This window comes from Paroedura picta, chromosome 2 (assembly GCF_049243985.1).
Source record: "Paroedura picta isolate Pp20150507F chromosome 2, Ppicta_v3.0, whole genome shotgun sequence".
NCBI classification, from domain to species: domain Eukaryota; kingdom Metazoa; phylum Chordata; class Lepidosauria; order Squamata; family Gekkonidae; genus Paroedura; species Paroedura picta.
The window spans coordinates 180,482,824-180,499,461 of NC_135370.1; the positions used below are offsets into that span (position 1 = coordinate 180,482,824).

Genomic DNA, 16,638 nt, shown 5'->3' on the forward strand with positions numbered 1-16,638 from the left:
TGGAGGAAAGACCAGCCAAAACACAACCTGTCCCAGAGGCCACCAGGAAGACCTCGATCGATTCACTGTAATCAGATCCAAAGAGCGGCGTGGCCACCGAGGCCTTGCAGCCGAAACGACAAAGACAGACAGCGGCACAAATAACAAGCAGGCCCTCCCAACCCAAAATAGCAGCACCCTTCAAAGGGATGTCAGCCTTTGTGCTGCTTTGTGGAGCAATTAAGAAACCTCACTCCATCCTGTTGTACGGAGGCTACGCGGGAAACAGAATGTGCATCTTTCTCCCTTTTATTGACAAAAGAGGGGAGGGAAAGGCAACACAGCAAAAGGATAAGCAGAGACCTTCTGTGTGCCAAACAGGTGCTCTGCCACTGAGCCACAGTCCCTCCCTAGTAAATATGAACACAGGAAGCTGCTTCTACTAAGTCAGTTCATTGGTCTATCCAGGTCAGTCTTCCCCATCCTCTCCTGCCTGGTCCTTTTAACTGGAGATGCCGGGGATTGAACCTGGGACCTTCTGCATGCCAAGCAGAGGCTCTTCCACTGAGCCAAATAAATATGAACACAGGAAGCAGCTTATACAAAGTCAGATCACTGGTCTAACAAGACCACTCTTTCCCAACATCTCCCGCTTGGTCCTTTTCGACTGGAAATGCCTGGAATTGAACCGGGGACCTTCTGCGTGCCAAGCAGCGGCTCTTCCACTGAGCCAGGGTCTCAGGCCAAGGTCTTTCCTATCCCCTCCTGCCTGGTTCCTTTTAACTGGAAATGCCTGGAATTGAACCGGGGACCTTCTGCGTGCCAAGCAGAGGCTCTGCCACTGAGCCAGGGTCTCAGGCCAAGGTCTTTCCTATCCCCTCCTGCCTGGTTCCTTTTAACTGGAAATGCCTGGAATTGAACCGGGGACCTTCTGCCTGCCAAGCAGAGTCTCTCCCACTGAGCCACGGCCCCTTCCCTGACAGTCTGGAATGCACAAAGCTACCTTGTACTGACTCAAGGCCTTCAGTCCATTCCAGTCAGTATTGCCTTATTCAGGCAGGCAGCAGTTCTCCAGGGACTCTGCTGAAGGGTCTTTCAAAACCCCTGCTAGGTGGGCCTTAGCTGGAGATGCCGAGATTGCGATGCAGAGGGAGGCAACAGCAAACCACTTCTGAACACCCGTTTTCTTGAAAACTCTACAGGGCTGCCATAAGCCAGCTGCAAGCCAATGGCGAAAAATGGGGTCCTTCCCCTACCCACTGGATTAAGAGTCTCCCAGCCTCTGACTTTTTTTGGGGGGAGATATTCGTTCCTCAGCCTCTGGATTTAGGTGCCATTCCACTGCTCTTCTTTCTCGTGTGCGGTCAACACACCTCAGTTCGCGTGGCATTTTATAGGTCCCAGAGGGAGAACCGGCGGGGGGGGGGAGGGGGGGACAAGCAGGAATCCCTTCTGCCGCTTCTTATGTGCGAATAAAATTTCACAGCCCTGGAAGCGCCACCGGACTGATTGTGTTGCGTTAGATTCTTTATTGCTATACGTTGCCTGGAGAAAGGTGTTACGAGGCAGGCGGAGCGCGCTTTAGGCGAACAAACGAATAAAAGAGCACAGAAGCAAGCGCTCAGGGAGATCGATAAACTGCTGGTTTAAGACGGAGATGCAGAGATCCGTGTTCCGGTCTTACGAAGCGGCCTGCGGCTGTGCCAGACCCTCAGTGTATTGGGGCTGTTTTATCTACTCAAACTGGCAGATGCTCTACAGCAGGGGTAGTCAAACTGCGGCCCTCCAGATGTCCATGGACTACAATTCCCAGAAGCCCCTGGCAGGGTCTCTACAGGGTCTTGGGCTGAGGTCTTTCCCATCCCCTCCTGCCTGGTCCTCTTAACTGGAGATGCCGGGGATTGAACCTGAGACCTTCTGCATGCCAAGCAGAGGCTCTTCCACTGAGCCATGGCCCCTCCCTAGTAAATATGAACACAGGAATCTGCTTCTACTAAGTCAGATCTTTGGTCTATCAAGATCAATCTTTCCCATCACCTCCTGCCTGATCCTTTTACCTGGAAATGCCGGGGACTGATCTTGGGACCTTCTGTGTGCCAATCCCATGCTCTATCATTGAGGTAACAGCCACTGAATCCCAGTTTCAAAACCAGAAAAATACAATCTTACTGTAGCAGTTATTCCTTATTTCTGCAGGTGATATATTTACCAACATGAACAGAGTTATTTTCATCGGATTTGATGCCTTTGTGTAAAAAGGAAGTAAGGTGTAGTGGTCGAGGGCGGCAAACTCTCATCTGGAGAACTGGGTTCAATTTCCCAGTCCTCCTCTGTATGCAGCCAGCAGGGTGACCTTGGGCCAGTCACAGTTCTCTCAGAGCTCTCTCAGCCTCACCTCCCTCACAGGGTGTCTGTTGTGGGGAGAGGAAAGGGATAGTGATTGTAAACTGCTTTGAGACTCCGTGAGGTAGAGAAAAGCGGCATATAAGAACCCACTCTTTTTCTAATCTGGAGAACCGAATATTTTAGCTCAGAGGCTAAAATATTCATTCTGTCTCCAGGTGATATTTTTACCAACATATACACAATTATATTTGCAGACGATACTCTGAGAAAAATAGGATTTGACGCGTTTGTGTAGAAAGGCACCGTGGCATAGAGTGATAGACCCTAATCTGGAGAACTGGGTGTGATTCCCCACTTCTCCACATGTAGCCAGCGGGGTCACCTTGGACCAGTCACAGTTCTCTCAGAACTCTCTTAGCCTCACCTACTTCATAGGGCACCGGTTGTGGGGAGAGGAAAGGGCTGGCAATTGGAAGCCGCTTTGAGACTCCTACGGAAAGTAAAAAGCGGACTACAAAAAAACAGCTCTGCTTACTTGGAATTACAACCAATCTGTGCAGATTTGTAGCCTAGAAGGAAATTCTGCTTTGCAGGGGGGCTACATGGCATCACATCCCCTCTGCCCCAAACTCTGCCCCCAAATCTTCAGATATTTTCCAACCCAGCCAGAATGCTCCAGACCCTGCCCACAGCACATTCGACATGGTCCCTAATCCCCCTGCCTAGCCTAAAACCAAAGAATGCAAATTTTAAGGACGGACCCTCAGTGGCAGAACCTCGATCCTGGATTCAACAAAGAAGACAACGAAGAGTTGAGTTTCGTACTTTGCTTTTTATTATCTGAAGTTGTCTCAAAGCGGCTCACAATCACCTACCCTTCCTCTCCCCACACAACAGACACCCTGTGAGGTCGGTGGGGCGGAGAGAGCTCGGACAGAACTGCTCTGTGAGAACAGCTCTATCGGGACTGTGACTGGCCCAAGGAGGAGCGGGAAACTGAACCCGGTTCTCCAGATTAGAGGCCCCCTGCTCTTCACCACCACACCTCCATATGTCCGTAAGTCTCAATTTCTTTTCTTTTAAAGAAATCGTAGGCTACAAAGGCCGCACTTATCCCCCAGTGGGAACGACACATTTCTGCCCCTAATAACAAGCCTGCAGAAGTCCACAAACGTCGCCTGTTCTCGCCGTTATGAAGCCCAGACGCGAGGGAAAGCAAAGCTCATAAGCGCCCGTTGGACATGCGAGAAATTGATCCGGGATTTATTCTTTCCAATAAGCATGGGCGAAGAGCATGAATATTTGATTGCGCGTTCTGGGGTTCTTTGCTGCGGCGCTGGATTTAATTCCCGTTTTTTACTAGCGTGGAGGGCAGCAATTATACTAGTGTGGAGGGCAGCAACTGGGCTTCTTGTAGGATGGGGTAGAGGTCTCTGGAGAGGTTTGTGACGCTGAAATTAAACCCGGCCCCTAGTGTTGAATGCGTTGGATCATTAAAATACTCACCCTGTGTTGGAAATGGTGGGCATTGGGAACTTTTTTTATGCACAGACTTCACAGGGGGCTATGAGAGAGTTTTCGAGGTAGACAGGGCATAGAATAATAGAGTGGAAAGGGACCTCCTGGGTCATCTAGTCCAACCCCCTGCACTATGCAGGACACTCACAACCCTATCGCTCACCCACTGTCACCTGCCACCCCCTTGAACCTTCACAGAATCAGCCTCTCCGTCAGATGGCTCTTCAGACTCTGTTTAAACATCTCCAAAGATGGAGAACCTACCACCTCCCGAGGAAGCCTGTTCCATTGAGAAACTGCTCTGTCAGGAACTTCTTCCAGATGTTTATATGGAATTTAGAATCATAGAGTTGGAAGGGTCCTCCAGGGTCATCTAGTCCAACCCCCTGCACTATGCAGGACACTCACAACCCATATCGCTCACCCACTGTCACCTGCCACCCCCTTGAGCCTTCACAGAATCAGCCTCTCCGTCAGATGGCTCCCCAGCCTCTGCTTAAAAATCTCCAAAGATGGAGAACCCACCACCTCCCAAGGAAGCCTGTTCCACTGAGGAATCGCTCTGACTGTCAGGAACTTCTTCCAGAGCTTTAGACGGAATTTAGAATCATAGAATCATAGAGTTGTAAGGGACCTCCTGGGTCATCTAGTCCAACCCCCTGCACTATGCCGGGCCGCGGCTCCCTCTCCCCGCCCCCCCCTGCAGTAAAAAACTTCCGAGGCCGGGAAGCTTCTTACTGCGGGAGGGCGGGGAGAGGGAATCATGGCCAGGCCGCGCATCGCGAATGCGCGGCCTGTGCGGGCGCGGCCCGCGGGCACGGCCTGATGTGTGGGTGCGGCCCGATGTGTGGGCGCGGCCCGCGGGCGCGGCCCGATGCGCGGGTGCGGCCGGTCCGTGTGGGCGTGGCCCGATGCCCTGCCGGTCCCCAACCTCGGAAAGGTTGGGGACCACTGATCTAGTCCAACCCCCTGCACTATGCAGGACACTCCCAACCCTCTCGTTCATCCACTGTCACCTGCCACCCCCTTGAGCCTTCACAGAATCATAGAACCATAGGGTTGGAAGGGACCTCATTGGTCATCTAGTCCAACCTCCTGCACTATGCAGGACACTCACATCCCAATTGCTCATCCACTGTCACCTGCCACCCCCTTGAACCTTCACAGAATCAGCCTCTCCGTCAGGTGGCTCTCCAGCCTCTGTTTAAACATCTCCAAAGATGGAGAACCCACCACCTCCCGAGGAAGCCTGTTCCACTGAGGAACCGCTCTGACTGTCAGGAACTTCTTCCAGATGTTTAGATGGAATTTAGAATCATAGAGTCATAGAGTTGGAAGGGACCACAATACACAAAATTCACAGCTATCTCCCCCCACAACTCCACCAGTGACTCCTACTCTATGCCCAAAGGGAGGCAGGAAACCTCTACGATCCCTGGAACATTCTGATCTAGAGGGAAATTCCTTCCTGACCCGAAAGCTGCCATCGGCATTAACCTGGGCAGGTAAGAAAGGGCCACGACAGCTGAGCACAATCTCATCCCCTTGCGCTCTCCCTCACACCATCCACCTGGATTCACAGAATCAGCACTGCAATCCTACAGCCATCTAGCCTCTGTTGAAAAACCTCCCAAGAAGGCGAGCCCACCACCTCCCAAGGAAGCAGAGGCTGGAAAGTCACCTGACAGAAATGCTGATTTCATGAACTTTGTCAGAGTGTGAGTGGGTGGGCAGGAAGGGATGTGCCAGCGTTGGTCTCTTGTGGCCCTTCCTTGCATGCCCAGGGAATTGCTGATCACTACTCTGAGATGGCAGGTGAATTTCCTCCAGGCCAGGCTGGATTCTGGAGATTTTTGGAGGAGGGATCACCTGGGTTTGAAATTGGGGACGCTGCGGGTGGGCAGGTAGTTGTGAGTTCCTGCACTGTGCAGGGGGTTTGACTAGATCAGGGGTAGTCAACCTGTGGTCCTTCAGATGCCCATGGACTACAATTCCAATTACAGTCCATGGACATCTGGAGGACCACAGGTTGACTACCCCTGGACTAGATGACCCTGGAGGTCCCTTTCCACACTATGATTCTAAGCCTGGATCATCAACCAAGCACTCAAACAATCTGGAAGTTCTTCCCAACGTTTCGCCAAAAACTGGTTTAATTTCCTTTCAATCCACTGGTTTTGGACCTCCCTTCCGGGGCAACAGCAAGCAAGAGAGGAGGCAACTGAGTTAGCCCAATGTTGCTCTGTCTTCATGCTTGGGGGGGCCACAATGGGAGGTCTTCTGGAGTTCTGGCCCCGCTGGAGGACCTCCTGATGGCTCCTGGTTTTTGGCCCCTGAGTGACACAGAATGTTGGACTGGATGGGCCATTGCCCTGATCCAACATGGCTTCTCTTATGTTCCTATGAAGGGACCGGACCAACATCTGGAAAAGAGGTCCATCAGTGGCTGTTAGACAAAAGGTCTACATGGAACCCTCTGTCCTTTGGCCAGTGTGTGACACAGAGTGCTGAAATGCATAGGCCATTGGCCTGATCCAACATGGCTTCTCTTGTGTTCTTTATGAGGGAATTCGATAAAAAATATGACGCAAAAGTCCTTGGTGTTTGCGGGCAACAGTGGGAGAGTTTCTGGGGCTCTTGACCCATTGATGGACCGCTTGATAACACCTGAGATTTATCCTCCTGGGGGCACCTGGGTTTAGACACTTTGTGACACAGAGTGTTGGACTGGATGGGCCATTGGCCTGATCCAACATGGCTTCTCTTATGTTCTTATGTCTGGGGCAGGGATGGTTGATCTTCTTGGTGTCTGGGGGGGGGCAAGAGTGTGGAAACTTCTGGAGTTCTGGCCCCACTGGTGGACCTCCTGATGGCCCCTGGGATTAAGCCACTTTGTGATGCAGACTATTGGACTGGATGGGGCATTAGCCTTATTCAACATGGCTTCTCTGATGTTCATGATCCTTAGGTGGGGGGCAGGGGGGCCTGTGTAGATGGGAACCAAGGCACACGTGACAGGGGGCTTTGGCTCTCTACCCTCGGCCATTTTCCTGCTTTGTAACATCTCAGCAGAGTTACCATTTGCCTGACTAAGGGAATGCACATGTACATAAAGGTCACGCATCTCTCTTTCAAGATTCCCTGGGGCAAACAGCAGTTCCGCAGCCCAGAATGCAACGGGGCACAGAGACGCTGTCCGAAATCCACACGCTTTTAAATGGCATTTAGCTTGCGTTGGAGCACACGGTTTTACTTGTGCGTTTTTTTGCTCCTGGCGCATTGCAAGAGGAAAAGACCTGCCCTTCGTGGTTCCAGTGCAGCTTTCACAAAAGTGCAGTTTATAAAATGACGCTCTTGCACAGCCCATTAATTGTCCAGGCCTACGACTCCGACGTGGCAGAGGGCTCTCTGCCCGGAAACAAGATGCATCTTTTCATAGACCGCAACCCAATAACTCACGTAGCCCACGGCCATCTCTGCACTGAATTCAAGAGAAACAGACAGCGGTTTCCCTGAAGAAAATTATTTGGAGGGTGGGCTTTATGGAAAAGATCCCTCTCCCTTCTCCTCCCCCCCAAACCCCAATTCCCCTGAGATCAGCAGGATGTAGTGGGTAAAAACGGCAGCTTCTAATTTGGTGAGCCGAATTAGATTCCCCACTCCTCCTCCACAGGCAGCCAGCAGGGTGAGCTTGGGCGAGTCACAGTCCTGATGGAGCAGTTCTCATAAAGCAGTCCTGTCAATGTTCTCTCAGTCTGCTGTGGGGAGAGGAAGGGAAGGTGTTCGTAAGCTGCTTTGAAACATCATTGGGCAGTGATAATCAGGGTATAAAAACCAACTCCTCCTCCTCCTCCTCCTCCTCCTCCTCCTCCTCCTCCTCCTCCTCCTCCTCCTCCTCCTCCTCCTCCTCCTCCTCCTCCTCCTCCTCCTCCTCCTCCTCCTCCTCCTCCTCCTCCTCCTCCTCCTCCTTCTTCTTCTTCTTCTTCTTCTTCTTCTTCTTCTTCCCGGTGGTTCCAGCCTTCTAAAAACCCAAAACATTTTGTTGACTCTACTGACACCCTCTGTGTAATGCCCCTTGACTCTATAAACAACGTAAATAACAAATATATAGAAATAATTAATCCACATGCGGCAGTAGCCGCAATATAAGTTTTATACCACGCTTTCACTACCCACAGGAGTCACAAAGTGGCTTACAATCACCTTCCCTTCCTCTCCCCACAACAAACACGGCACGAGGTCGGTGAGGCTGAGAGAGCTCCGAGAACAGATCTATCAGGACGGTGATGAGCCCAAGGTCACCCAGCTGGCTGCATGTGGAGGAGGAGGAGCGGGGAATCGAACCCGGCTCTCCCAGATTAGAAGCCTCCGCACTTAACCACCACGCCAAGCTACAGAGACATGAATTCTTTTCTGGGTGAACTGCACAGACTGTCAGTTTGGTTCTGCTAGGTTGAAGGTTCAAGGTCTTCGAGCCCCACATGGCCTGGATTGGGGAGAATCTGGGCACTGAAGGGAGAGAGGATGTTTCAGGTGCTGCTGTTGCCTAAGGTGAGAGGTAAATCGAACACAGACCCTAAGCTGACCATCCATTACATCAACAACAGGGCCCAGCATAGAGGAAATGCAACCTCAAGGAAACACCCCGCTCTCTGTGTAATTTCTCAAAGATCTGACACAGCATTCGTTTTATTCCACCGCAGCTGCGTCCGAGAGGCAGGGTGGGTTGTTGCTTTTCCACCAGACAGGCCCCCACTGATGGTACTCCTGTATGTTGGAGTTGTTTTATGAATCGTTTTTCTGATGCTTAATCTGTTTTGATGATACATCCCTTGCTTGCCCTGTAAACCTTTCTGAAGGCCACAAACGGTGGTTGAAAAACAATCTTGGAATTAAGATATCAAGATGAAAAATGGAGCACTGGTCCATCTAGTCCAGCCTCCTGTCTCACCCAGGGGCCAGCTAGTTCCTGTGGAGGGCCAGCAACAGGGCAGAGAGGCCGAGGCCTTCCTAAGGACATCAGGAGAGCCCTGCTGGGTCAGACCAGGGGTCCCTCCAGTCCAGCCTCCTGTCTCACCCAGGGGCCAGCCAGTTCCTCTGGAGGGCCAGCAACAGGGCAGAGAGGCCGAGGCCTTCCTAAGGACATCAGGAGAGCCCTGCTGGGTCAGACCAGGGGTCCATCCAGTCCAGCCTCCTTTCTAACACAGGGGCCAGCCAGTTCCTCTGGAGGGCCAGCAACAGGGCAGAGAGGCCGAGGCCTTCCTAAGGACATCAGAAGAGCCCTGCTGGGTCAGACCAGGGGTCCCTCCAGTCCAGCCTCCTGTCTCACACAGGGGCCAGCCAGTTGCTCTGGAGGGCCAGCAACAGGGCAGAGAGGCCGAGGCCTTCCTAAGGACATCAGGAGAGCCCTGCTGGGTCAGACCAGGGGTCCCTCCAGTCCAGCCTCCTGTCTCACCCAGGGGCCAGCCAGTTCCTCTGGAGGGCCAGCAACAGGGCAGAGAGGCCGGGGCCTTCCTAAGGACATCAGGAGAGCCCTGCTGGGTCAGACCAGGGGCCCATCCAGTCCAGCCTCCTGTCTCACACAGGGGCCAGCCAGTTCCTCTGGAGGGCCAGCAACAGGGCAGAGAGGCCGAGGCCTTCCTAAGGACATCAGGAGAGCCCTGCTGGGTCAGACCAGGGGTCCCTCCAGTCCAGCCTCCTGTCTCACACAGGGGCCAGCCAGTTCCTCTGGAGGGCCAAGAACAGGGCAGAGAGGCCGAGGCCTTCCTAAGGACACCAGGAGAGCCCTGCTGGGTCAGACCAGGGGTCCCTCCAGTCCAGCCTCCTGTCTCACACAGGGGCCAGCCAGTTCCTCTGGAGGGCCAGCAACAGGGCAGAGAGGCCGGGGCCTTCCTAAGGACATCAGGAGAGCCCTGCTGGGTCAGACCAGGGGCCCATCCAGTCCAGCCTCCTGTCTCACACAGGGGCCAGCCAGTTCCTCTGGAAGGCCAGCAACAGGGCAGAGAGGCCGAGGCCTTCCTAAGGACATCAGGAGAGCCCTGCTGGGTCAGACCAGGGGTGCCTCCAGTCCAGCCTCCTGTCTCACACAGGGGCCAGCCAGTTCCTCTGGAGGGCCAAGAACAGGGCAGAGAGGCCGGGGCCTTCCTAAGGACATCAGGAGAGCCCTGCTGGGTCAGACCAGGGGTCCCTCCAGTCCAGCCTCCCGTCTCACACAGGGGCCAGCCAGTTCCTCTGGAGGGCCGGCAACAGGGCAGAGAGGCCAAGGCCTTCCTAAGGACATCAGGAGAGCCCTGCTGGGTCAGACCAGGGGTCCCTCCAGTCCAGCCTCCTGTCTCACCCAGGGGCCAGCCAGTTGCTCTGGAGGGCCAGCAACAGGGCAGAGAGGCCGAGGCCTTCCTAAGGACACCAGGAGAGCCCTGCTGGGTCAGACCAGGGGTCCATCCAGTCCAGCCTCCTGCCTCACACAGGGGCCAGCCAGTTCCTCTGGAAGGCAACAACAGGGCAGAGAGGCCGAGGCCTTCCTAAGAACATCAGAAGAGCCCTGCTGGGTCAGACCAGGGGTCCCTCCAGTCCAGCCTCCTGTCTCACACAGGGGCCAGCCAGTTCCTCTGGAGGGCCAGCAACAGGGCAGAGAGGCCGAGGCTTTCCTAAGGACATCAGGAGAGCCCTGCTGGGTCAGACCAGGGGTCCATCCAGTCCAGCCTCCTGTCTCACACAGGGGCCAGCCAGTTCCTCTGGAGGGCCAGCAACAGGGCAGAGAGGCCGAGGCTTTCCTAAGGACATCAGGAGAGCCCTGCTGGGTCAGACCAGGGGTCCATCCAGTCCAGCCTCCTGTCTCACACAGGGGCCAGCCAGTTCTTCTGGAGGGCCAGCAACAGGGCAGAGAGGCCGAGGCTTTCCTAAGGACATCAGGAGAGCCCTGCTGGGTCAGACCAGGGGTCCATCCAGTCCAGCCTCCTGCCTCACACAGTGGCCAGCCAGTTCCTCTGGAAGGCAACAACAGGGCAGAGAGGCCGAGGCCTTCCTAACGACATCAGAAGTGCCCTGCTGGGTCAGACCAGGGGTCCCTCCAGTCCAGCCTCCTGTCTCACACAGGGGCCAGCCAGTTCCTCTGGAGGGCCAGCAACAGGGCAGAGAGGCCGGGGCCTTCCTAAGGACATCAGGAGAGCCCTGCTGGGTCAGACCAGGGGCCCATCCAGTCCAGCCTCCTGTCTCACACAGGGGCCAGCCAGTTCCTCTGGAGGGCCAGCAACAGGGCAGAGAGGCCGAGGCCTTCCTAAGGACATCAGGAGAGCCCTGCTGGGTCAGACCAGGGGTCCCTCCAGTCCAGCCTCCTGTCTCACACAGGGGCCAGCCAGTTCCTCTGGAGGGCCAAGAACAGGGCAGAGAGGCCGGGGCCTTCCTAAGGACATCAGGAGAGCCCTGCTGGGTCAGACCAGGGGTCCCTCCAGTCCAGCCTCCCGTCTCACACAGGGGCCAGCCAGTTCCTCTGGAGGGCCGGCAACAGGGCAGAGAGGCCAAGGCCTTCCTAAGGACATCAGGAGAGCTCTTGCTGGGTCAGACCAGGGGTCCCTCCAGTCCAGCCTCCCGTCTCACACGGGCCAGCCAGTTCCTCTGGAGGGCCGGCAACAGGGCAGAGAGGCCAAGGCCTTCCTAAGGACATCAGGAGAGCCCTGCTGGGTCAGACCAGGGGTCCTTCTAGTCCAGCCTCCTGTCTCACACAGGGGCCAGCCAGTTCCTCTGGAGGGCCAAGAACAGGGCAGAGAGGCCGGGGCCTTCCTAAGGACATCAGGAGAGCCCTGCTGGGTCAGACCAGGGGTCCATCCAGTCCAGCCTCCCGTCTCTGGAGGGCCGGCAACAGGGCAGAGAGGCCAAGGCCTTCCTAAGGACATCAGGAGAGCCCTGCTGGGTCAGACCAGGGGTCCTTCTAGTCCAGCCTCCTGTCTCACACAGGGGCCAGCCAGTTCCTCTGGAGGGCCAAGAACAGGGCAGAGAGGCCGGGGCCTTCCTAAGGACATCAGGAGAGCCCTGCTGGGTCAGACCAGGGGTCCCTCCAGTCCAGCCTCCCGTCTCACACAGGGGCCAGCCAGTTCCTCTGGAGGGCCGGCAACAGGGCAGAGAGGCCAAGGCCTTCCTAAGGACATCAGGAGAGCCCTGCTGGGTCAGACCAGGGGTCCCTCCAGTCCAGCCTCCTGTCTCACCCAGGGGCCAGCCAGTTGCTCTGGAGGGCCAGCAACAGGGCAGAGAGGCCGAGGCCTTCCTAAGGACACCAGGAGAGCCCTGCTGGGTCAGACCAGGGGTCCATCCAGTCCAGCCTCCTGCCTCACACAGGGGCCAGCCAGTTCCTCTGGAAGGCAACAACAGGGCAGAGAGGCCGAGGCCTTCCTAAGAACATCAGAAGAGCCCTGCTGGGTCAGACCAGGGGTCCCTCCAGTCCAGCCTCCTGTCTCACACAGGGGCCAGCCAGTTCCTCTGGAGGGCCAGCAACAGGGCAGAGAGGCCGAGGCTTTCCTAAGGACATCAGGAGAGCCCTGCTGGGTCAGACCAGGGGTCCATCCAGTCCAGCCTCCTGTCTCACACAGGGGCCAGCCAGTTCCTCTGGAGGGCCAGCAACAGGGCAGAGAGGCCGAGGCTTTCCTAAGGACATCAGGAGAGCCCTGCTGGGTCAGACCAGGGGTCCATCCAGTCCAGCCTCCTGTCTCACACAGGGGCCAGCCAGTTCTTCTGGAGGGCCAGCAACAGGGCAGAGAGGCCGAGGCTTTCCTAAGGACATCAGGAGAGCCCTGCTGGGTCAGACCAGGGGTCCATCCAGTCCAGCCTCCTGCCTCACACAGGGGCCAGCCAGTTCCTCTGGAAGGCAACAACAGGGCAGAGAGGCCGAGGCCTTCCTAACGACATCAGAAGTGCCCTGCTGGGTCAGACCAGGGGTCCCTCCAGTCCAGCCTCCTGTCTCACACAGGGGCCAGCCAGTTCCTCTGGAGGGCCAGCAACAGGGCAGAGAGGCCGGGGCCTTCCTAAGGACATCAGGAGAGCCCTGCTGGGTCAGACCAGGGGCCCATCCAGTCCAGCCTCCTGTCTCACACAGGGGCCAGCCAGTTCCTCTGGAGGGCCAGCAACAGGGCAGAGAGGCCGAGGCCTTCCTAAGGACATCAGGAGAGCCCTGCTGGGTCAGACCAGGGGTCCCTCCAGTCCAGCCTCCTGTCTCACACAGGGGCCAGCCAGTTCCTCTGGAGGGCCAAGAACAGGGCAGAGAGGCCGGGGCCTTCCTAAGGACATCAGGAGAGCCCTGCTGGGTCAGACCAGGGGTCCCTCCAGTCCAGCCTCCCGTCTCACACAGGGGCCAGCCAGTTCCTCTGGAGGGCCGGCAACAGGGCAGAGAGGCCAAGGCCTTCCTAAGGACATCAGGAGAGCTCTTGCTGGGTCAGACCAGGGGTCCCTCCAGTCCAGCCTCCCGTCTCACACGGGCCAGCCAGTTCCTCTGGAGGGCCGGCAACAGGGCAGAGAGGCCAAGGCCTTCCTAAGGACATCAGGAGAGCCCTGCTGGGTCAGACCAGGGGTCCTTCTAGTCCAGCCTCCTGTCTCACACAGGGGCCAGCCAGTTCCTCTGGAGGGCCAAGAACAGGGCAGAGAGGCCGGGGCCTTCCTAAGGACATCAGGAGAGCCCTGCTGGGTCAGACCAGGGGTCCATCCAGTCCAGCCTCCCGTCTCTGGAGGGCCGGCAACAGGGCAGAGAGGCCAAGGCCTTCCTAAGGACATCAGGAGAGCTCTTGCTGGGTCAGACCAGGGGTCCCTCCAGTCCAGCCTCCCGTCTCACACAGGGGCCAGCCAGTTCCTCTGGAGGGCCAACCGCAGGGCAGAGAGGCCGAGGCCTTCCTAAGGACACCAGAAGAACCCTGCTGGGTCAGACCAGGGGTCCATCCAGTCCAGCCTCCTGTCTCACACAGGGGCCAGCCAGTTCCTCTGGAGGGCCAGCAACAGGGCAGAGAGGCCGAGGCCTTCCTAAGGACATCAGGAGAGCCCTGCTGGGTCAGACCAGGGGTCCTTCTAGTCCAGCCTCCTGCCTCACACAGGGGCCAGCCAGTTCCTCTGGAGGGCCAACAACAGGGCAGGGAGGCTGAGGCCTTGTTAAGAGGATCAGAAGAGGTTGTTCTTTCTAGAATAATAAGTCCTTGAAGGACTGTCACATAGAGGACGAAGCAGAGTTCTTCTGTTGCCCCGGAGGGACAGACCAGAACCAATGGGATGAAACTAATTCAAAAGAAATTCCATCTAAACATCCGGAAGAAATTCCTGACAATCAGAGCGGTTTCTCAGTGGAACAGGCTTCCTCGGGAGGTGGTGGGTTCTTCTCTTTTGGAAGTTTTTAAACAGAGGCTAGATACTCATGTGACAGAAATGCCGATTCTGTAAACATGGGCAGACTGTGAGTGGGTGGGCAGAAGGGGTCGTGTCTGAGCTTGGCTCTTGTGGCCCTTCCTTGCCTGCCCAGGAAAATGCCCATCACCACTTTGGGGTCAGGAGGCGAACTTCCTCCAAACCGGACTGGTCAGGGATTCTGGGGTTTTTACTGGGGGGGGGGGGGCGGAATCACCTGGGCATGGAATTGGAGTCACTGTTTGTGGTCAGGTAGTTTTGAGTTCCTGCATTCAGCAGGGGGTTGGACTAGATTACTCTGGAGGTCCCCTCCATGATTATAGAGACATATTCATCTCTCTCTGTCTCTCGCTCTCTCTCTGGCTCTCCTTGGTGAGCCTTGGTGGCAGCTGTGTACATACCCTCTGCATTGGAGTGCTTTGTCTGGCATAATTCCAGCGCTGACAACACCGAAGGCAAAGCCAAGGCAGCCGAATAAGGCCTGTCCCCGTGTCACACTCAGCGTGGGAGGAGGGTGCCTTCTGTCAACTTAATGGCCACCAACATAAAGCGAGCAAGACTCTTAACCGCAAACACTTCCCACCAACCGTCGGAATCCATGGGGCGTTTAGTGGAATTCCTTGCACATGAATTCACCCTGTACAAAACGCATTAAGTGCTTTTTATGGTTAACGGGTTTTTTTATTCATGCGCATACACGTTCCTCCACTGATGTCTATTCCCAGTGGTCACCTACACAGAGAAATTCACTGCACCAGGGGCTATATCCCACTCCTGAGAGTTCGGGGGCCACGCAAAGAAAAGCCCATGTCTGTTCTCTGTCGGTGCAAGGCACAGACAAGAAAATAGGTATCACATCAAAACCTTAAGATGCCCTAGTCTCTCTGTATACCGCGTTGGTCAGACTCCAGGTGGAGTCCGGGGTGCAGTTCTGGAGGCCTCCCTTCATAAAGGACGTGGACAAAACGGAGAGGGAGAGAAGAAGAAGAAGAAGAAGAAGAAGAAGAAGAAGAAGAAGAAGAAGAAGAAGAAGAAGAAGAAGAAGAAGAAGAAGAGTTGGTTCTTATATGCCGCTTTTCCGAACCCGAAGGAGGCTCAAAGCGGCTTACAGTCGCCTTCCCATTCCTCTCCCCACAACAGAGAGATGATCTGGGGCTTGAGGACCAAGCCCTTGGCTGAGAGATTGGGGATGTTCATCCTGGCAAAGAGGAGGCGCAGAGGGGACAGGAAAGGGGAGAGGAAAGGGAAGGCGATTGGAAGCCACTTTGAGACTCCTTCGGGTAGAGAAAAGTGGCATATAAGAACCAACTCTTCTTCTTCTTCAGTAATCTCAGGGCTCCCTCAGCCTCCCCTCCCTCACAGGGTGTCTGTTGTGGGGAGAGGAAGGGAAGGCGCTTTGAGCCTCCTTTGGGTAGGGAAAAAGCGGCATATAAGAACCAACTCTTCTTCTTCTACTTCTTCTTCTAACTGGAAACCCTCCACCACCCTCTCAACTCCAGACTTCTGCAGTCCGATGCGGTTCTCAAACGGACTCGCAGCAGAACCGTGCAAAGCCCAGTAAGTGGGAGATTCCTCCGCTGAAGGAACTCCGTTTCCGCTAATCTCAAGGATCGCCTGTAGAAGGTGGACCTAGTAGACCAGAGAGATTAATTTCGTTGAGAACCAGCCTTCCTCGTGACGCACGCCGGCAAGATCACCTCCCACTTCCGACGATATTTTATAGACAGCACCTTCATGGGATGGGCTCCCACCTTCAAAAGCATTTCCAAAATTAAAGTTTGCAGCGTTGGTCCCCAACCACCGGGCCGTGGCCCGGTGCCGGGCCGCGAAGGCCCTGGCACTGGGCCGCGGCTCCCTGCCTCCGCAGGGCCACACCGGGGTCGCGCACGCACCTTTTCGCCATGCGCAGCTGCAAATGCGCATTCGCAGCACTCCCATGCATGTGCGCATGCGTGGCTGGATCACGCATGCGCGTTTACACCATGCGCTGCACTCCTGCGTGTGCACGACACTCCCGCACACGAGTGTTTGCGGCCGCGCGTGGTGCAAACGTGCATGCGCGACCCAGGTGCGCATGCGCACGTCCCCGCCGGTCCGCAGCCTAGAAAAGGTTGCGGACCACTGGTTTACAGGGAAAACAAAGCAAGATCCAGCACTTGGACTTCGTGATGTCATCCTGCTTTCTAAAATATGGAAATTTATGCATGACGCAGATTGCAGCGGGAGGGGAAGGGGATTGAAAAGAGTTGTATATTTAATGGGGTGGGCTCCCTTCCCCGCTGAGAGGCGTGGGGTATAATAAATTGAACCATAAAATTAATAAATAAGCCGTAGCTACAGACCGTGAAACTTTGGCAATTCATTTGTCTTGGAAGAACAAACAGAACATTCGTATGAATAAAAGATCCGGTCCGTTTCAGC

At 55.5% G+C, this 16,638-nt stretch overlaps 1 protein-coding gene across 3 annotated transcripts in view; it reads right to left on the reverse strand.

Annotated features, from left to right (window-relative positions):
• Positions 1-16,638, reverse strand: part of SLC35F4 (solute carrier family 35 member F4) — a 151,732-nt gene that overhangs the window by 119,779 nt on the left and 15,315 nt on the right. The window lies entirely within an intron of this gene.